Here is a 20620-nt window from a genome sequence, read left to right on the forward strand (position 1 = left end):
TCAAAACATAGATCTCTGCATCTCTGCATCATCCAGCTTTGCTGGGCTAGACTATTAATTCTGATTCCCATGAAAACTTTTTGGCTTAGGAGACGACATTTGTGTCACTAAGGCAGCAATGAATTCAGGGACTCTCTTTCATCAAAGTGTAACACTGAGGGTAAATTATAATTTTCAGGACTTGGCCCTTAACAGAAACCAACCTGCAAGCAAACTGAAATGCAAACTCTTGAAATATTATTTAAGGCACGTTAAATTCCCTAGGGATCCACAGGTTAGGAGATCCCCAGATGTAGCACTCAAGGATTCCACAAATACAGTCTCTGTACAGAGACATGTCTGCACACCTGGTATGCGGTTAAAGAATGGCAGGAGGCCAAAGGTCACAGTGTCATAGGCCCTTGTTCTCACTAGCCATGCTGCAGAGCTTCAGGTCCAGCTGTTTTTCTTTCCTGCTAATTTGTATGGTTGCTTTTAGATAGTGGTGATTTTTCTGTGTATTAAACATTGAGTAAATCATTTCTAAAACACTCTCCTTCCCTTCCTTGTTTATTTACCACAGAGATTGCAAAGCTCAGTGACATTTGACTCTGCTCTTTTGATGACTGGATCATGGAATGCAGAGGGCATGTATGTATCATTATGTGCATCTCTGAGTGATGGGCCATGGCATCATGTCTCATCATGGGGTGAGCCTCTCTCATCATATCACATCATATCTCATCATGCTTGACATAGACACACAGCTCAATTCTGAGTATCTAGAAGTAACCAGGAAGTAAGGCTTCACAGCAATCTGAGCTGTGCTTTCAGAAATAGAAAATAAAGAAGATTGACTTTTCTATTTTTTGTTTTCTACCACTGCAGATACAATGACCCCTGTTGGAAGTTGTACATATAAATATATTCACATCTCAGTGAAAAACAAAGCATCTGTATAAGACAGGAGTTTTCTCTATGTATTTTCCTCACAATGATGAGGCAGTTTCCCTCCTGTGTTTATTACTGTTGTTGGTAGGATCTAATTCCTGGAACCAGGTATTAATCTAAATAATTCTCTTGATGGAATGAGCTACATGATAGTTATTAGGGATTTGCAATGTGACAATCAAACTGAGGCAATTCAAGGAGAATTGGACTAGACCATTGAATGAATATTTCTACAAAGTGTCTCTACTGTAAAATTAATCCAATCTGATACTTTGGCTTCTATTGCTTGATAAATCCTGAGTGTAAATTCATAGCCTGTTGTACTACATACTTCTGATTTGTAATCTTGCCTTGATTATGAACTTTTAGTCCCTATACCCCTATACTATACCCCTTAGTCCTCAGAACCCCTCTACCTTTACTCCTCTATCCTTAGGGCCTTTCCACATCAGAAGCTAATAAAAAGGAAAAACCAACTTGAATGAAACAAGAATCTTAAAAATTAGTCAACATAGTTTATATTATTCAAATTGTATGTGTGCGTGTGCACATGCATGCACGTGCCCCGGTAATACCCAGGAACCTACAAGAGTGAAAGATGGGCATATTTCCTCTCCAATGGCTAGATTCTGAAACTTTTACCTTTGGAGAGGCATGGTGTCTTTCAAGAATGTGGAAATTATCATCTGCCTCTCCAGGCGGCTCAAGGAGTGTTGAAAGGAGGTTTAACCTTGGTCATCAATGGAGTTAACTCTAAAGAACACTGGATCCAGTGAGGCTTTGTGTAGCACTTTCAACCTCCTGTTTAGTAGAATTTCTACTCATTTTACTCCAGATATTTAGTGTTCTTCTTTATGTTTCTCTTTCATTCTCTGTTGAAACTTCCTCTCCTAGCTACACCAGTAAACTTAATGCCCTGTTTTTCTCAAGTGTTTTAATAAGAATCAAAACCATTAACCCACAAATGAAGTAATGGTCTACTGGATAAGTGAGAGGTGTGTTATGAAATAATAGACTGAATTAGTTACCATGAAAGTATATATAGGGTTAAATTGCTCATTCTGTTTTTTTTTCTTTTTCTTTTTTTGTTTTTATAAATTAAGCCCTGGGCTATATTACCCTAAAGTATTTGTATACCCTCATTTAATATCATTTATTATATGCTCACTTGCAAATTGTGTTTTAACATGCTATTGTGAAAAAGACTTCATCATTTAGGTTGATTACGGATTCATTATGGGCATGTTACCACTGTACAGAAAGCTAATGCAAACTTTGGTTACCCTCATAAAATATTGTTTCTTAATCAAATGCAGTAATATTCTCTCTGTTTTTCATGTTGATTCTACTGCATCTGCATACTGAGTTCACTTCTAGATACCCAATCTCATGATTGTGTATTGGACCATTTCAGATGCATTATAACAATAAGATAAAGTTTATACATGCCTTTCCTAATGCAGGTAAGAGCGAGGTTGGAATAAGGTTGGATTGGGATTAGAATGAAGTGAAATGAGCCTGGAGTGAGGATGGGCTATGCCCAAGGTGATATTGAGATGAGTGTAGGGTGAACTTTGGGCAAGTTTAGGGCGTTCTAAGAATGGGAAGAAGCCATCCATGAGTCTACAAAGGCCCCGCAAACACTCTCAAGCTTGCACATCAGATTTATATATCCTAGAACACACAGGACACAGTTCATGCTGGTCAACATAGCAATACCTCAAAGACGTAGTCAACCAAACAATAAATCCAATCCATTTTAGCAGACTGCACCTGAGCTTTTCACCATATTTATTATATTCAGTTATCTATATTTATTATATTTATTATATTCAGTTATCTAAGTTACCTAGACCTGAGCCCTCACTAAATCCTTAAAGATGGAAAGGGAGCTCATCAGGATGTTGAAGGTCAAGAGTTACCCAAGGTATGGTTATGTAAATTGAATATTTGTCTAGAAAAAAAGAATAATTGTGAAGCCATGGTTCTTGTCACCTCATACTTCAAATGAGGGGATTATGTGGAGGGACCAGCAGCCCTGGTCTTTTTTCATCATATAGCACAGTTAGAATGGGTGCATAGAAGTTAGCAAGAAATATTTGAGAAATGCTTTCTAATAATGAGGGTTATGCAATGGTGGTATGAACAATCTTATAACCAGGGAAGTCCCCATTTCTACAAACGTGCAAGAGGAAGACTCTGTCTTGAATGGGGAATACCATGGGAGGAGCTCTAAGCCCTCTGAGACTGTGGCTCTGAGTGGCTTTGATTTTTTTTTCAACCATTTTAGTTTCAAGAATTCTCTTTTTGAAGAGATCACTGAGTTTTTTTCTTGGGGCAAATACATAGACTAAATAATATATATAAATCATCTAACACATACAACTTTTCCCTAATCACTATCTTCCCTTGACTCTTAAAGCAAATATATTAAATAAAAGTTGTGTGATTGAATAGGATATACTGACTAATATCGAAGCATTTCTGTTGTATGTGAAATATCCAAGTAGGCAAAGGAAGATTTATAATATGACTATCAAATACATTTTATTGAATATCTTCACTTTATATTCCCCGAACTATTGCTGACCACCCTATCCTTGTGGTTCTATTTTTCCTCACTTTAAAAAAGCATTTTGGAGTTCCAACTGCTAAGCTAGGAATGCTCTTTTTCACTGGCAGCATTTTCCTTTTTTGGCAGAATCCACAGGCAATTGCTTTGATGTTTTTTGGAGTTACATTTGGTATCTGTCATAGTTCATGCAAAGATAAGCTGATTGGGTTGTCTAGTTGGTCCCAGATGCTCTTGGCTTTAATGCTCCATCAATTTTCTTTGAAAATGAAGTCCTGGGCCAATCTCACCTCTCAAGGGACACTTGCAGATGACTTGTTCATGATCAAAAGGGAACATAATTTCCTGATGTCCATATGTTTCCTCTGGAACTTCTTTTGGTGTCCTCAAAACTGGTGTTTCTTATAAGTGGACAACAGATTGTTATTTAGAAAGGGTCTAAACTTCAGAAGTGTTTCCTCAAGAGTTACTGCAAATAGGAGTCAGGAGATATGAACTGGTTTCTAAGAACTCCCGGGAGTGGGCTTTAGAACATATTGCTGTAAAACCACCTCCCAACAAAGACCAACACACTAGATTTATGGTTTAGCACTGCACCATGATTATAGTAAGTGAGGGTTTGTAGAGAAGAAATTATTCCCATTTTTCAGTTTTTTGGTATAAAGGGGACATGATTCACGTATTTCCTCCTAGATAAACATATTTATAACCATTTTGTTACAAAGACATGCAAGGGGCTAGGTAAATTAGTGATGTGTTCGTGCACAGCATGGACTTTTTGAAACTAATGGTTTTAACTTTTTTTTAATGTTTATTTATTTTTGAGAGACAGAGACAGAGCGTGAGCAGGGGAGGGGCAGAGAGAGAGGGAGACACAGAATCTGAAACAGGCTGCCGACTCTGAACTGTCACCACAGAGACCGACATGAGGCTCAAACTCACCAGCTGTGAGATCATGACCTGAGTCAAAGTTGGCCGCCCAACCAACAGCCACCCAGGTGCCCTGAAATTAATGCTTTTAAAAATTGATGAAAAAACTATCCAAGTGACATCTTTGAACTTTATCCCACATCTTATATGCCACACATTTCTCTTTTAGGTTAAGCATGAAAGGCAGATAAAGATCCTTCTGTTGTCTATATATTTTTTTCCCAAGGACACAGCCAGCTAGTGAATGAAATGTCAAGGCAGAGCAGCAGGAGAGCCAATGTCTGTGCTGTCTTGAGAAGGTCTCAGTGGCATACTCCAGCACTTACATAATGGGCTTATTTCAGCTGAGCTTCCAAGTCTCCTTCTTCCCTTCCCCTCCGAACAGTTCCCTTTTTACTTGTTTGTTTGTTTGTTTGTGTGTTTTGAGAGGTATGTTGGGAGAGGCTCTGTGTACAGTCCTTATTAAAGTAGTTCTCACCTTAGATGGTGGGGGGAAGGAATGATAGAATCCCTAGTTAGAAAAGTATGTACAAATACCACATAAACCTCTGCAATAATGCCTTCATTTATGTCAGGGACAAAGATTAAGGGTGACGATGCAGTTTCAAAATGCTTTTGGATGGTGTCAAGGAGACATCATTCTTCCATCTTTTTCTAGATTCGACAAACCAATTGGAGTTCTATGAAAAGCTAAGAAATAGAATCTGGGGGAAGAAAGAGCCATCTGTCAGCTACCTGTTTTTGCCACTCATCTAGTCACAGCTCAACTTTTGCCTTCCATGGTCATGAACATGCCAGACCTTGTGTGAAAGATGTCTGTGTCCTGTAGGCAACCTTCATCAAGAAGGAAACCGCTGGTCTGAAATTGTGAACTAACCACAGTGATTAGGTTTAGATAATATTTTTAGGCAGCTGAAGGCTCTATACTGGTACTTTATGTACATGATCTAAAATATTTATTTCAAAAAACCTGAGTTTGATATTACTATCCTTACTTTACAGACAAAGTAATTGAGGGGCAACTGTCTAACCTCATACAGTGGTAAATACTAGAGCTGGGACCTGACTCAGTTTGACCCAGAGCTGACTCTACAATATACCTCTTGCCAGTGCCTCTGTTTTCTTTCTGGTGGACAAGGTTAACTACCTTCTGGGTGTCATATTTGTCCTCAACAACTTCCATTTAGATTTGGCTTTTTATTGTTTAAGTGTGAATTTGAGAGAGCTCCCTAACCATTCCCTACATCTGCTTCCCAGAGATGTGTACCATCACAGAAATAATTTAAGGTGTTCAAATGCAGGAAAATTTGTTATTACTTCCATATACCTAGTTGTCTATGGGCATCTCTGGCTGGATATTATACAGGAACCTCAAATTCAAGAAGTCAAAACTGAAGAGATTTTCCTCCACACTCTGATATTTCTGTCATGAGCCTCCACCCAATCTGTAAGCTCTAAACTCAGGTTTCAACCTAGATGTCTTTCCTCATAACTCTCTCTTACCTGTTTTCTCATTGCATTCCTAAAATTAGTGCTTTGTTTCTAGGCCTTTACCTTTTTGCTCCTGGATTCTTCAATGTTCTATCACTCATCGGATCAGCAGTCTTGTACTTCCTTAACACAAATTCTCCACTGCCTCTAGAGGGATTAAAAAAAAAATTTTGTAATGTTCATTTACTCTTAAAAGAGAGAGATAGAACATGAGTGGGGGAGGGGCAGAGAGAGAGAGGGAGACACGGAATCTGAAACAGGCTCCAGGCTCTGAGCTGTCAGCACAGAGCCCTATGAGGGGCTCAAACTCAGGATCTGTGAGATCGTGACCTGAGTGAAGTTGGTTGCCCAACTGACTAAGCCACCCAGGTGCCTCTAGAGGGAGCTTTTTTAAAAAAATAAGTAATGTAATGTTCACTCCCCTGTTCAAAACCTTTTAAAACTCCAAACTTTTTAGCATGGCACATGAGGCTATCCATGGTCTCGTCTTGCTTACTATTTCCAACTTTCCATTACATTATACTCTCTGGCATCCCATTCAGAAGGCAAACACAACCACTTGAAATTCTCCAAATTTATCATTTTCTTTTATTTTTTGTAATGAAACTCATTATGGTATGCCTTTCCTATTCTTCCCGTATGCTTACATAGTAGGAAATACTTTTCTGCCTCCTCTTGTATTCAGATTTCTATCATTGTAAGCATAACTTATTTCCTTCTTTATTTTTCTAGCTTCCTCGACTAACTTGTAAGTTCCTGAGGGCCAGTTTTGTCTTATTCCTCTCAAGCAGCACCAGGACCTACCACAGTGCATGACTCATAGTTCTCAGAAACCTTACTAATAATTGAGAGTGAAAGCAAAATCTCCAGTCTAAAGACTCTATGGGACATCACACTGGCAGTGGTCTAAAGGAATATATCAGTAATGAATTGAATTGTTTGCTTCTTATGTATTGTACTTTATTAGAGTCAAGAGTCTGTGTCTATAGAAGAATCTATGTGTACTCTACAAAACATACTTTGAAATTTTCTATCCAAATATCTGTACACGAATTGCCATGTTTTTTAGATGCATGTACTTAAATGCGGGCCTAGAAGAATATTGTTTAGCAAAAATCAGTGGCATAAATAACTGGTTCATTCCTAATAAAGTGGATGAATTATATTACCTTAACAAGAGCCTGGCTGTAATTAATGTAGTTGATAAAACATAATATTTTCTTATGTTCATTATGAAATTATATAACACGAACCAGTGTAATGGCAAGCACCTCAGAAAATTAGAAATAATTCATTAAATAAATGAGATACAATTTTAAAAAATTCCAGAAAAATCAAACCTCACTTGAAACCTGGTGAGCTGAATTGTCTACACATATTTGCATGTGTTCATAATTTATTTTCTCCAACTCACTGTATTTAGCTCACTTGAAAATCATCTACGAATTACAGCTGTTACCCAAGTCATAAGTATTTCTATATTCTGAGATAATAATAATAAATTTAGATTCCAGGATCCAAAACCATCATCAACTTTTATGGCACCTTAATTTCTTAAGGGGAGAGTGGTCATTGAGAATATATGGTTATAAAAACCTGGGTTTGTGAGAAATTATAAATGTCATTCTTTCTTCCCTTCTTAAACCACTGCATTTTGAGGGCACTTTCTATAGTCCACTATGAGATGATCTATTTTTTTTTTTTTAGGTTCATGTTTATACAATGGAAATAAAGGGTATATAGGCTCACAAATACCAATTTTTAACTGGGAGAAAATAGATTAAATAAAACCAGGGCATAAATACCACTTTTCCCCCATGGCTTTTTCATACCTTGAATTTAGGACTGGGACAACAAAGACTGAAGTACTACATGCACATCCATAGAGAATGTGGATAGGTTCTGGCACTCATGTGTGTGGCTGCCTCACCTCACCTATGGCTTTATAAGTAGAGACAAGTTGCTTTAATTTGGTAAATGGTTCTCAGGCATTGTTTGAGTCCCAGTTATCCAGTTCAGTCTTTCAAACTGCATTTAAGCAAATCTACATGTGCTAACATTTACTGATGGTGGTGGCAGGTGGCACACTGACCTGTAGTTTGTACCTTCTTTATTTTTTTTTTAATTTTTAAAATATTATTTATTTTTGAAAGAGAGAAAGAGAGAGAGAGTGAGCATAAGTGGATAAGGGGTAGAGAAAAAGGGAGACAGAATCTGAAGCAGGCTCCAGGCTCCAAACTGTCAGCACAGAGCCTGATACGGGACTCAAACCTACCAACCATGAGATCATGACCTGAGCTGAAGTCGGATGCTTAACTAACTGAGCCACCCAGGCACCCCTGTACCTTCTTTAATTGTCCCACATGTATGTGAGTGTGCTCAGCACACTCAGAGTTACTGAGTAATTTGTTTTCTTTTTTTTCTATCACTTGCTCTTCCTTTTCTTTGTCTTTTAAGGTTTGTTGTTGTTGTCGTTGTTGTTATTGTTGTTTTTTCTCTTCTTCCATTTACTCACTTGGTCACTTAAGTCACATCTAAATACTGACCAGGTATTGAGCTCCCCAGTTATCTGCCTGTGACCAGACCACTTATGCTATTTCTTTTTCTTTTTATGTATTTATTTTGAGAGAGAGAGAGAGAGAGAGAGAGAGCGAGCGAGCGCATGAGCAGGGGAGGGACAGAGAGAGAGAGAGAGAGAGAGAGAGAGAGAGAATTCCAATCAGGCTCTGCACCATCAGCACAGAGCCTGGTGCAGGGCTTGAACGCACAAACAGAGAGATTATGACCTGAGCCTAAACCAAGAGTTGGACACTCAACAGACTGAGCCACCCAGGCACCAACCCCCTCCTCATTTTAAAACATTTTATTTATTTATTTTGAGACAGACTGTATGTGCCATTTCCTTAATGAAGAAAACTGTGCTATTGAAAATTCTTTCTCTTCATACCTCTGCCTCTTTTTCATCCTTCCTCTCCATCCTCTCCTCCCTGAAGGTGTTGACATTATCATTTATTGAGTAGATATTATGTGTCAGGCCCTGTACTAGTCACTGCATATATATTATTACATCAATTCATACAACCACTTCATGAAGCAGAATCAATTACTTTTATTTTATGCATGAGAAAAATGGAGTCCAGAGTCCCTTGCCTACAGGTTCAAAGCTAGTCAGTAAATGAGCCATGAACAGAATCCACTTGTGTCTGACTCAAAGTTATTTCTCTTTTATTGCTTCCTTTTTATTTCTTTAATAGATTCATAATTTAAAGGTTCCAAAAGTTTTAGAAATCAAGACAATAAACTTGTTATGTGGTTTGTTTAATGGATGTGACATCTCTAATGTTAGTTTGGCTTTCAGAGAGATTACTTTTAAAAATGAATTTGTAGAGAAGGGGGGAGTGTAGATATAAGAGTGATTATTTTCAGAATTCAATTGAATGCTTATACTTTCATAATTAAAACAATAATTAGAACATAAAATATTTTGACAGCACTTTTTTTTAAAAAATAAAGGATCTATTTAATAGAGACCTTTACAAATTAACAAATGCAGAGCTCTCTCCTAGACTGACTAGAATGCCAGCCATCTGCAATCAGAATTTGGAAGATGGAGCTGCCATTTAGGTTGCTATTTGAAATCAAACTATTGCTGTGGATTTCTAAATTACAAAATGAAAAGAGAATGTTTTCTTTATCAGGGAAATACAGAAACTGTCTTCTAATTCTTCCCCTTGAATGCCTAGAGGTCATGAAATATGTTCCTTGATTTGGAGTAATGCCAGACTACTTCTTCATTAGACCAAAAAATAAAATAATTTGCCTTTTAAAATTAGTGAATATTTACTCATATTCCAATATGTATTTTAAATTAATTAATTAATTAATTAATTTTTAAATTTTCATCCAGGTTAGCTAGCATATAGTGCAACAATGATTTCAGGAGTAGATTCCTTAATGCCTCTTACCCATTTAGCCCATCCCCCCTCCCACAACCCCTCCTGTAACCCTCTGTTTGTTCTCCATATTTAAGAGTCTCGTATGTTTTCTCCCCTCCCTGTTTTTATATTATTTTTGTTTCCTTTCCCTTATGTTCATCTGTTTTGTCTCTTAAATTCCTCATATGTGTGAAGTCATATGATATTTATCTTTCTCTGATTAATTTCTCTTAGTGTAATACCCTCTAGTTCCATCCATCCAATATGCATTTAATACTGCATTTGATATGGTGGAAAAAAATAAATATACTTGGTCCACTTCTTGGAGTCAAGTGCCATATCTCAGTCTAGCTGGGTTTTTGGTATATTGTTGACATAAATATATATCCGATTCAGTAGACTGTGAAAATCTGGTAGAATAAGACCGCAAGTATAAATTTGTCAAGTGAAGCTCCTTTGTGGAAAGTTTTCATTGGGACATTTTTGCTTAATGTTAGAACAATATGCTCATATCTTCAAACAGAAATTGAAAGATTGACGTAAAGGCAGTGGCTTCTAGTCCCACTGTGTGACACCAACTTATCAAGTAGTCTAGATTGCAGCGATACAAGGACATGCTGAATCCAGGAGAAAAATAAGAGCTTCCTTGTATAATAAACATGCTCCTGAGTAGGAGGATATGTCAATTTTTTAAACCTTCTTAGTATTACTGAAGGGGTATACAGGTGTGTAGTGAGAAGGTTGGTATGTGTGGAGCAGGAAAACACAAATGAAACACAGATTGACTTTAGAGAAATATATGCAAGAGTAACTCAACACTATGTCATTAAAAACAATAACAATGCCATATTCTAACCTTTCATCTTAAAACTATGTTTAAATTCATAATCAGAGTTAGATCTTGGATTTTTCACCTTTCCTGTAATTACTAGGTAAAACCATGTTAGCTTGGTGGTTGTCTTGTGTGTTCATGGTAGTTAGAGTTTTAAGATGTAGTTGTTATGGTGATGAGAAGGAGAAAGGAATTACACTTCATTTTAGATTGTAGAGGATATTTGGATCACAAAGCCTTCTGTGAAAGTTTCCTAGTGTGGAATTGATATATCATGCTTCCCACTCCCATCATGCTAGCATGTAACAAGGGGTCAATAAATGTCCCAAATATCTTGTAAGTCAGAGTGTCTCTATCGTTAGTACATTGCCCCCATGACTTTGGGGGAGAGGAAGTAAGGGAAAATTTTTGTTCTTATGTTGATGAAATACATATTGGTAATTGTCATTTTCCACTCAACTCAAGTTCAGCTAGGCATTTGTAGGTAGCCTTGGGATGATATTGCCAAAAAATTAAAATTCTTGGCATAGATTCCCAATGAAACTGTATTTTATTTCCTATGTGTTTTCTCTGTGCAAAAAATTTAATGAACCTGATCTTTTTCATGGCTTTGAAAGAGAAGCTTTTATAATACATGATATTTTGTTTTTTGCTGACTAGGTAAAACTTTCTTCCTGAAATCTGGTTGATGCTTTCCTAATTTGCCATGTTATACACATTAAAGATCAATTTTCTAGGCAAATTGTAAAATATACCAGTCTCATTTTTGATTATTAATAATTGAATAAATTAATGGGGGGACCAAGTGGTCTAAAGAGAAACTGTGTTTTTTTTTTTTTAGCTTACCCAATCACTGTTTAGGAAAATGTGTTAAGAGATTGTTTCTAAATTTAATGTAATGATTTTGTATACAAATAGGAGAAAGATGACAATGTATATTAAAAACAATTTTAGAGAAAAATTTGAATCAATATATTTTTAAGATAGAAAAGAATAATAATTAAGGTGATCGTGGGTATAGATAAATTTGATTTGGTAAAGTAATACTCTTTGTCCTAACCTCATTTCCCTTTCCAACTTTACCTTTAAAAAAATGCACTTTAATTTTTTCTGCCTGCTTTCTTCTCTTTCTCTTTATAGTCCCACTAATCAAGTCCATCAGAAATACATTCTTCTCATCTCTTTTGCAACATTTCTTGAATCTTTATCTTACCTTTTTTGTTTTCCTTTGCTACCAATCAAATCAGGCTTTTACGTCCTCATACCTAGTTTATTGTTTGTTTTCTAAAATAGTTTCTTTCTGGGGCACCTGGGTGGCTCAGTCGGTTGAGTGGCTTTGGTCAGGTCATGATCTCATGGTTTGTGACTTCGAGCCCCGCGTCAGGCTCCGTGCTGACAGCTCAGAGCCTGGAGCCTGCTTCCAATTCTGTGTCTCCCTCTCTCTCTGCTCCTCCCCCACTCGTGCTCTGTCTCTCTCTCTCTCTCTCTCTCTCTCTCAAAAATAAATAAACATTAAAAATTTTTTAAATAATTTCTTTCCTATTAATATTGTTCCCCTATTGGTCATATTCTATATAGTAGCCAAATTAATCTTCCAAATGTACAGTTTTCATTAAGTCCTCCTTTGCAAAACAAATACTCTTTCACACTCAATTATCATAGCAATTTGCACTTTTAGAATAAAGACCCACTTCCTTTTTCTAGTGTACCTGGTGTTCCTCCATTTACCTCTAGTCTGTATTCCCAACCATGTCCTTACATTAATCCTTTTCTGGATCCTAAGCTACAGCCAGAATCATTTGACAGCCAAGACATTCCATCTTTTTTTTTAAATGTTTATTTATTTTTGAGAGAGAGAGACAGAGGGAGAGAGAGAGGGAGGAAAGAGAGAGGGAGACACAGAATCCAAAGCAGGCTCCAGGCTCTGAGCTGTCAGCACAGAGCCCGATGTGGGGTTCAAACCCAAGAACCATGAGACAATGACGTGAGCTGAAGTCGGACGCTCAACCAACTGAGCCATCCAGGCGCCCCCAAGACATTCCATCTTTAAATGTGTTGTTCTTCATCCATTCTCCATCCTCAGCACTCCAATTTCTACTAGCTTTATTTGATTCTATCAAATCTAAGGTCCAATACAAGTTTTATCTCCTTGATAAAAATAACTTTATCCCATAAAGCTTTTGTCTACTCCTCAACAACGCACTCATGTCTACACAACTTTATGGTGATTTGTAGTGTGTGTGTGTGTGTGTGTGCGTGTCTGTATGTGTATGTGTGTGTGTGTGTTTATATACGTACCCATACATATATACCTCTCTTACACATACATACATAGATATTGGGGTTGGGAGTCAGGCTTCCTCAGTCTTCATCCCAGTTTTGCTGTTTCAAGCCATATGATCATGGATGAATTATCTAACTTTCCTGAACATTAGTTTTTTTCATCTCTAAAATGGAAGAACAAAACTATTTACTTTTATTAGTTTCCTAGGGCTGCCATAACAAGGTATCACAAATTTGGTGACTTAAAACATTAATTTATTCTCTCAGAGTTCTGGAAGCTAGAAGTCTGAAATCTAGCTGCTAGGTGGGTCATGTTGTCTTTAAGGCTGTAAGGGTTTTTCTCTTTGCCTCTGGAAGCTTCCTAGCTTTGGTGCCTTGGTTTGTGGTATATCATTCCAATCTCTGCCTCTGTCTTTACATGGCATTCCCTCTGTGTGCTCTCTGTGTGTGTTTTTTTTTCTTATAGGAGTTATAATCATAGGATTAGAGCACATCCTAATTCAATATGACCTTATCTTCAGTAATTATACCTGCAAAGTCCCTATTTTCAATATGGTGACATTCTGAGATTCAAGGTAGATGTGAATTTTGGGAGGACACTATTCAACCCAGAATATTACCTAAGAGTTGTTTGAGGATTTAATGAGATAACCCATGTAAAACATTTGATTAAGTGCATTGGTACATGGTAAGTACTCACAAAGTTAGATATTGATCTTATTATTACTGTTATTACTATTTGGCAAATCCCCCTGATATCTTCAAAGGATTATGTATATGAAATTGGAGGGTTTAGCCATTTGATCATGCTTGTTCAATTTTTTTTAAAAATCCATGACTCAAATATTTAATAAAGACAAAAATCAGCCTCTTAAAAAGATAATAGTTATCAAGATTTGGAGGACTTCCTTTTATCATGATACAGTTACATAGGTCAACAATTACTTGTAGAGAGTCTTTCAGAATTCTCATGCCTATTTTTGATAAAATGTAATTAAGCTAACTCTATCACAAATGCTTGAGTGAGCGCACATTTATAAAAATATGGGTATGAAATATAGAAATGGGGCAAAATTCCAGAAGGATGATTAGGATGTTTTAGTCTGGTTAAGATGAGAAAAAAAAAAAAAAGTTGAAGAAAGGATAAAGATACCACTGGGGGAAGATACTGTACTATGTAGAGATGTGAGAAATCTTAACTATTCAATTTATATTATACTTTGTTCTTCCTTACCAAGGAGAATAAACTGACAAATATAGAAAAAAACAAACATAATCAGGAGAAAATGGAAACTCATGGCACATAATTGTGGAAACTTGCTATTTTAAATCAAATCACTTCTTGAGAATCAAATAAATACTTTTGGGGAGGGTATTTAAGTGAAGAAGCAGAGGTGAAAAAGAGCCTTTATTGCTAAGTATCAAAAATTGCAGAATATGGGAGAAGTGTTCAGAAAGAGGGGCCTTGCCCAGCTCCTAGCATAAAAACTAGTACTTATTATACTGTTTAAATGGTCATAAAAGTGGGCTTACAAAGTTGATATATCTCTTAAGAAGATTTTAGAAAATATTACTAACTGATTATGGAATTCACTCAGGCCAAAGTTTAATCATTTCATTTTTATAGTAACTGAAATAGACATAAAATAATGTAGATATTTTGATATTAGTACAGAATTTGCCAAAGTTTCTCATGATATTTTCTATAACAAGTAAAATAATGTGGGAGTGACAATATCATAGTTTGGGAAATATGTAACTGACAATACAACTGTGTCCAAAGAATTTTGAATATAAATGGAACTTAGAATAAAAGAATAGGTATAAAGGTGAACTCACCTTTTGAAATTGTGATATAGATTTCTGGTCAAAAGGGAACTGTGAGTTAATACTGTAATGCATCCTCTCTGCTTCAAACACAAGATAAACCATGACAATATGACAAGACCAAATAAGAAAATATATAACTAGGCTAAAAACCAAAACAAGGCAAAAACATAAACAGAAGAGGACTGAAAAGGGTGAATGTAGCTGGACAGTATACCTTTTGGCTTAGGACCTCAAGCAGTAAATTGTGGTTTTATTTGACTTTTGAAGGAGAAGGGAGACTCAAAGTACTTCATGAGGATGGAGTCATAATCCCAGGGTCTTGGGACTGAGCCCCACATTGGGATCTGATTTCTTCTCTTTCCTTCTGTCCCTCCCCTTTGCTTGCAAAAGAGAGAGAGAGAGAGAGAGAGAGAGAGAGAGAGAGTTAAAATGTATAGATTTCCAGAATTAAAGCCCTGAATCTTGAGACTAAAAAGATAAATAAAATAAATCTACAACTTGAGAGAGAGAAGCAAACCAAGAAACAGACTCTTATCTTTAGAGAACAAACTGATGGTCAGAGAGGAAAGTGGTGGGGGGATGGGTGAAATAGGTGATGGGGATTAAGGACTGCACTTGTGATGAGCATCGGGTGTTGTATGGAAGGTTGAATCACTATATTGTACACTCAATATTACACTGTATGATACCTAACTGAAATTTATTTATTTTTTTAAATGATGTTCTTTTTTTAATGTTTATTTATTTTCGAGAAAGAGAGATAGAATGCGAGCAGGGCAGAGGCAGAGATAGAGAGAGAGAGGGAGATACAGAATCAGAAGCAGGCTCCAGGCTCTGAGCTGTCAGCACAGAGCCCAATGCAGGGCTCGAACTCATGAACTGCAAGATCATGACCTAAGCCGAAGCCAGATGCCCAACCAACTGAACCACCCAGGTGTCCCTAACTGGAATTTAAATGAAAAGTTTTTAAAAATAAACCTACAACTTGAAAGACTATTGTGAAATTATAGAATGTCAATAAATAAGGGAAACTCTTAAACCAGAAAGACAAGAGAGGTTTCCATCAAAGGAATAGGAATTAGATGGACAGTTGACTTCTTGATACTCGTAGATACTAGAAAATAGCACAACAGTGACTTTACAGTGGTTTGATAAGATTATATTCAGCCTAGACTTTGACTTTCAACTGTGTTATCAATTAAGAGTTTTCTTTCAGACCTATGATGATTGAGAGCTTAAATTTATATTAAGTTACTTTAGGGCAAGAAATATTATCACAGGAATTAATAACATGTATGAAATGTATACTGACTATAAAGCAACACTTAAAAGAGATAAATATATAACCCTGTAAAGGAATGAAAAGAGGCATTACAATAATCTTTGATAAGTAATTAAACTATGCTTGGATCCAGGATGTATTGGAGAAAGAGATGGAAATATAAAATAACTTTTGTTATAACAACTTATGGTTTAAACATGAGTGTTAAAAATTTAACACTAATTATCACCTTACACCCATTAGGCTATTACAGAATAATAACAAATATTGGCAAGGATATGGAGATATGGAGAAATCTGAATGCTGTGCACTGTTAGTGGGAATGTAAAATGGTGTAGCTGCTATGGAAAACAGTATGGCAGTGCCTCAAAAAATGAAAAGTAGAATTACAATATGATCCAACAATACTACTTCTAAATATGTACTTAAAAGACTTGAAAGCAAGATCTCGATATATTTGTACACCATTTTCATGACAGCATTATTGACACTAGATAAAACTCAAGTGTCCATCGACAGATGACTAGATAAGCAAAATGTGGGATATACATACAGTGGACTATTATTCAACCTTAAAGAGGAAGGGAATTGTGACACATGCCACAAAATGGATGAACCTGAAGCAGTTGTGCAGAGTGAAATTAGTCACAAAAAGACAAATACTGCATGATTCTACTTGTATGAGGTTCTCAGTCAAATTCACAGAGACAGAAAGTGGAATGGTGGTTGATAGAGGCTGCGGGGAGGAATGTGAGGAGGAGGAATGGACAGTTAGTGCTCACTGGGTATAGAGTTTCAGTTTTGTGAGATGAAAGAATTCTGGAAATGGATGACTGCAATGGTTGCATAACAATATGAATGTATTTATTAGCCCTGAACTGTAAACCCAAAGATGGTTAAGATGGCACATTTTATGTGTATTTTACCACAATAAAAATTGAAAATAAATTAAGGATAGTTACTAAAAGAATAAGTATATAATTTATGATAGCCTACCAACAAAGGAAAGTGTAATACTTTATCAGATCCAATAGAGGAAATAACAGGGGAAAATAAAAACCAATAAAGAGAAAAGTCAATAAATAGAAGAAAAACTAGGGATATAGAAGTCAGTGAGATAAATATCACCACATTGTCAGATATAGGGATAAAATATACTGACATATGATGCTAATGAAAGACCTAAGACGAAACTACACAGCAAATTTGAACAAAAGAACGGAAAAAGGTTGCATTGGGGAAGTATGAATTAAAAGAAAGATGCTGTGTCACATTTAATATTAGACAAAATAAAATTTAAGACAAAAATGTACATGAAAAAAATGGAATATTCTATCTTAACAAAAAGTAAATCACCAAGAATATACAACAATTGTTTAATGAACAATTATTTATCGAGTGTCTAGTATATGTTCAGTATCATTCAGGATACCGGGGAGGAAAAGTGAAGAAAGAGACAGAAATCACTGTCTTCATGGACAGAGTAGGGGCTAATTTGAAAAATCTACAATTGTAGGGGAATATGTTATCACGTCTCTATGAAATTGAGAAGTCAGGCACTCAAAAAATTAGTAGGATTTAGAGTGTCTGAATAAGAAAACTAGCAAGCTTGATCTAAAATATATATACAATTTTATATTCTATTTGTTCAGATATATATTCTTTTTAAAGAGCCCAGAGAAGAAAATGCTAAATAGGAATACATTCAACAAAAGTATTTAACATTTTTATTGATAAAAAATATGAGATATTATTGAAGAAGGTTTTAAGAATCCCTTTAAGTGGAAAGATGTAAAATTGTCATGTATGGGTCATTTAATGTGAAAAATTTCACTTTATTAACCTATATATTTAATGCAATTTCTATCGAAACCCCAAGAGGAATTTTGCTGGACAGACTAATACTAAAATGTGAATTAAAGAATATAAAGCCAGTTATAATGTAGGCAATTTGAAGGAGGGTGTTAGTTCTCCAGAAAAATAGAACCCATAAGGTATATGGGAAGATATTTATTATAAGGAATTGACTCATGCAATTATGGAGGCAGAAGAGTCCCGTGATCTGCCATCTGCAAGCTGGAAACCCAAGAAAGTTGGTGGTATAACACCAGTGTTAGTCTGAAGGCCTGAAAACCTTTCAGGAGGGGAGTCAATGAGAAAACCTATATCCCAGCTCAAAAGGCAAGCAGAAAGTAAAAGGAGCAAATTCCTTCTTTCTTCATCTTTTTGTTTTATTCAAGCCCTCAAAAGATTGGATGATGCTCACTCATTTGGAGAAATAATTTACTAAGTCCATCAATTCAAATGTTTCTCTCATCTGGAAACACTCTAAAAGACCACTCAGAAATAATGTTTAATCTGGGCACCCCTTGGCCCCATCAAGTTGGTATATAAAATTAACCATCACATAGAGGAACATGGTGAGGATTCTTCCCTACCAGACACCAAGGTTCATCATAAAATAAAGCAATTAAAACTATAAGGGAAAAATGTAGCATTATTTCAGGGATTAAATAGAGTAATGAAATAGAATAGAGAGTCCTGAAATGAACCATTCAAATATGAAAATATGACAAAGGACAGAGGCGACATTATAAATCAGTGGAAGAGACTGGGGCACTTGCTACATATACTGGGACAAAGCTTACACTTGTGGATAAAAAAATAACATCAGGTTCTACCCCATATGCCTAAGGATGTGTCCCAGGATGATTAAAAACATAAGTGCGTAAGCCAGAATATTAAAATTTAAAAAAGATAGGTTATTTTACGACCCCACGACAAGGAAAAATTGTTTAGACTACACACAGTAAACACATACCATAAAGAATAATATTCATAAATTTGACTGCATTACTGCTAAGGATATGTGTATGACTATGAATAAAGTTATGTCACCCATGAGAAAGGTTTGAGTGAATTGTATCAGAATATATAAAATAAAAATAAAAAAGTAAAACCATACCAGAAACTCAAGAGAAAAACGAAAAAGATGAGGTATATAAATAGGCAGACCATGGACAAAAAAAGCTGAATGGCCAAGTTCTGTAAGGAAAGACCCCCAGCCTTGTTGGTAATTAGGGAAATGGAAATAAGATCACAATGAAATATAACTCTCATTAGATTAGTAAAAAAATACAAGGTTTCATAATACCAAATACTCAAGATAGTAAAGCAATGGGGCTACTGGTGTGTGTATAAATTGTTTCAATCCCTTTATAGTGCTAATTGTTGCAGATGCCTCTTTTCTATAGCCAAGTAATTTCATATCTAGGTTTACACTCTAGAGAAACTCTCCCACATGGGCTCAAGTACACAGACCTTCTCTTTTTAGCATTTAATTTTTTGTTATTGTTATTCAGTGTTTAAATTAACTGGAGCAAAATATGTATCAACCAGAAAATCTCATAAATTAAGTAAAATACAGGAGAAAAACAAAGGAAGTTGCAAATTGTGACATAGATATACATATACATACACATACATGTATAGAGAGGGAGAGAAAGAGTGGAATATTTATACAGAAATGGAAAGTTATTGCTGTATTATTTATAGATACATATATATGACTAAAACTATATAATCCAGATTACTGATTTAAGGTAAATTCATTCTAGTGGTTTGTTCTGAGGAGAAAGGGAGGGAGATAGAATTTGGAAGGATCACACAAGTCGGTTGAATAGTATTTGTGAAATTTTTGGTTGTTTTGATTTATTTTGCTCAGAGCTTCTTTGTTTTTAAAAAAAATTTTTTTTTAATGTTTATTTATTTCTGAGACAGAGAGAGACAGAGCATGAGTAGGGGAGGGGCAGAAAGAGAGGGAGACACAGAATCAATAGCAGGCTCCAGGCTCTGAGCTGTCAGCACAGAGCGCCATGCGGGTCTCCAACTCACAGACCGCGAGATCATGACCCGGGCTGAAGTCGGACACTTAACCGACTGAGCCACTCAGGCGCCCCAGAGCTTCTTTATTTTAATATTTGAAGCAAATATGGCTAAACTGGAGGATTATTAAAATTAGTTGCTGCATGAGTATTAATTTTATTGTTTTAGGGTCTTCATTATGGTTAAAATATTTTACAATAAAAATACATTGTAAATTTATTTAACATTGACCTAAAACAGAATGGGGAATAAGGCAAACTTTCAAGCTAGATTCCAAAAGTAGATCTGGCTGACTTAAGAGCTTCAGTGAAAATCTCTTATGACATTTAGTTACCTGTGAATCTCTGAGATCAAAACTAAAATAAGTACAGTCAATTCTGTTGATAAATAAGAAATTAGTTATTGAGATTGGATGGGCTAATGGCAGGAAGTGACCTCCTTCTTCTCAGAAGTATTCAAACAGAGCTGAGGACCATGGTCAGTCTGGGGGTGGATAGTGGTGATATTTTGGAATCAAGAGTGAATGAGATGAGTTCTAAGATCTCTTCCAACAGTTGCTGATAAAAATGATATCTTTTTCTCTTTGGTCATTAAACAGGCCCTCCTTATACGGTTTTAAAGTGATCTCTTTCTACGTGAGTAGTCTTTAT

This window comes from Lynx rufus, unplaced genomic scaffold (genome assembly GCF_022079265.1).
Source record: "Lynx rufus isolate CCGP_SWC_20201006 ecotype Redwood Valley unplaced genomic scaffold, mLynRuf1.p SCAF_8, whole genome shotgun sequence".
Taxonomy (NCBI): domain Eukaryota; kingdom Metazoa; phylum Chordata; class Mammalia; order Carnivora; family Felidae; genus Lynx; species Lynx rufus.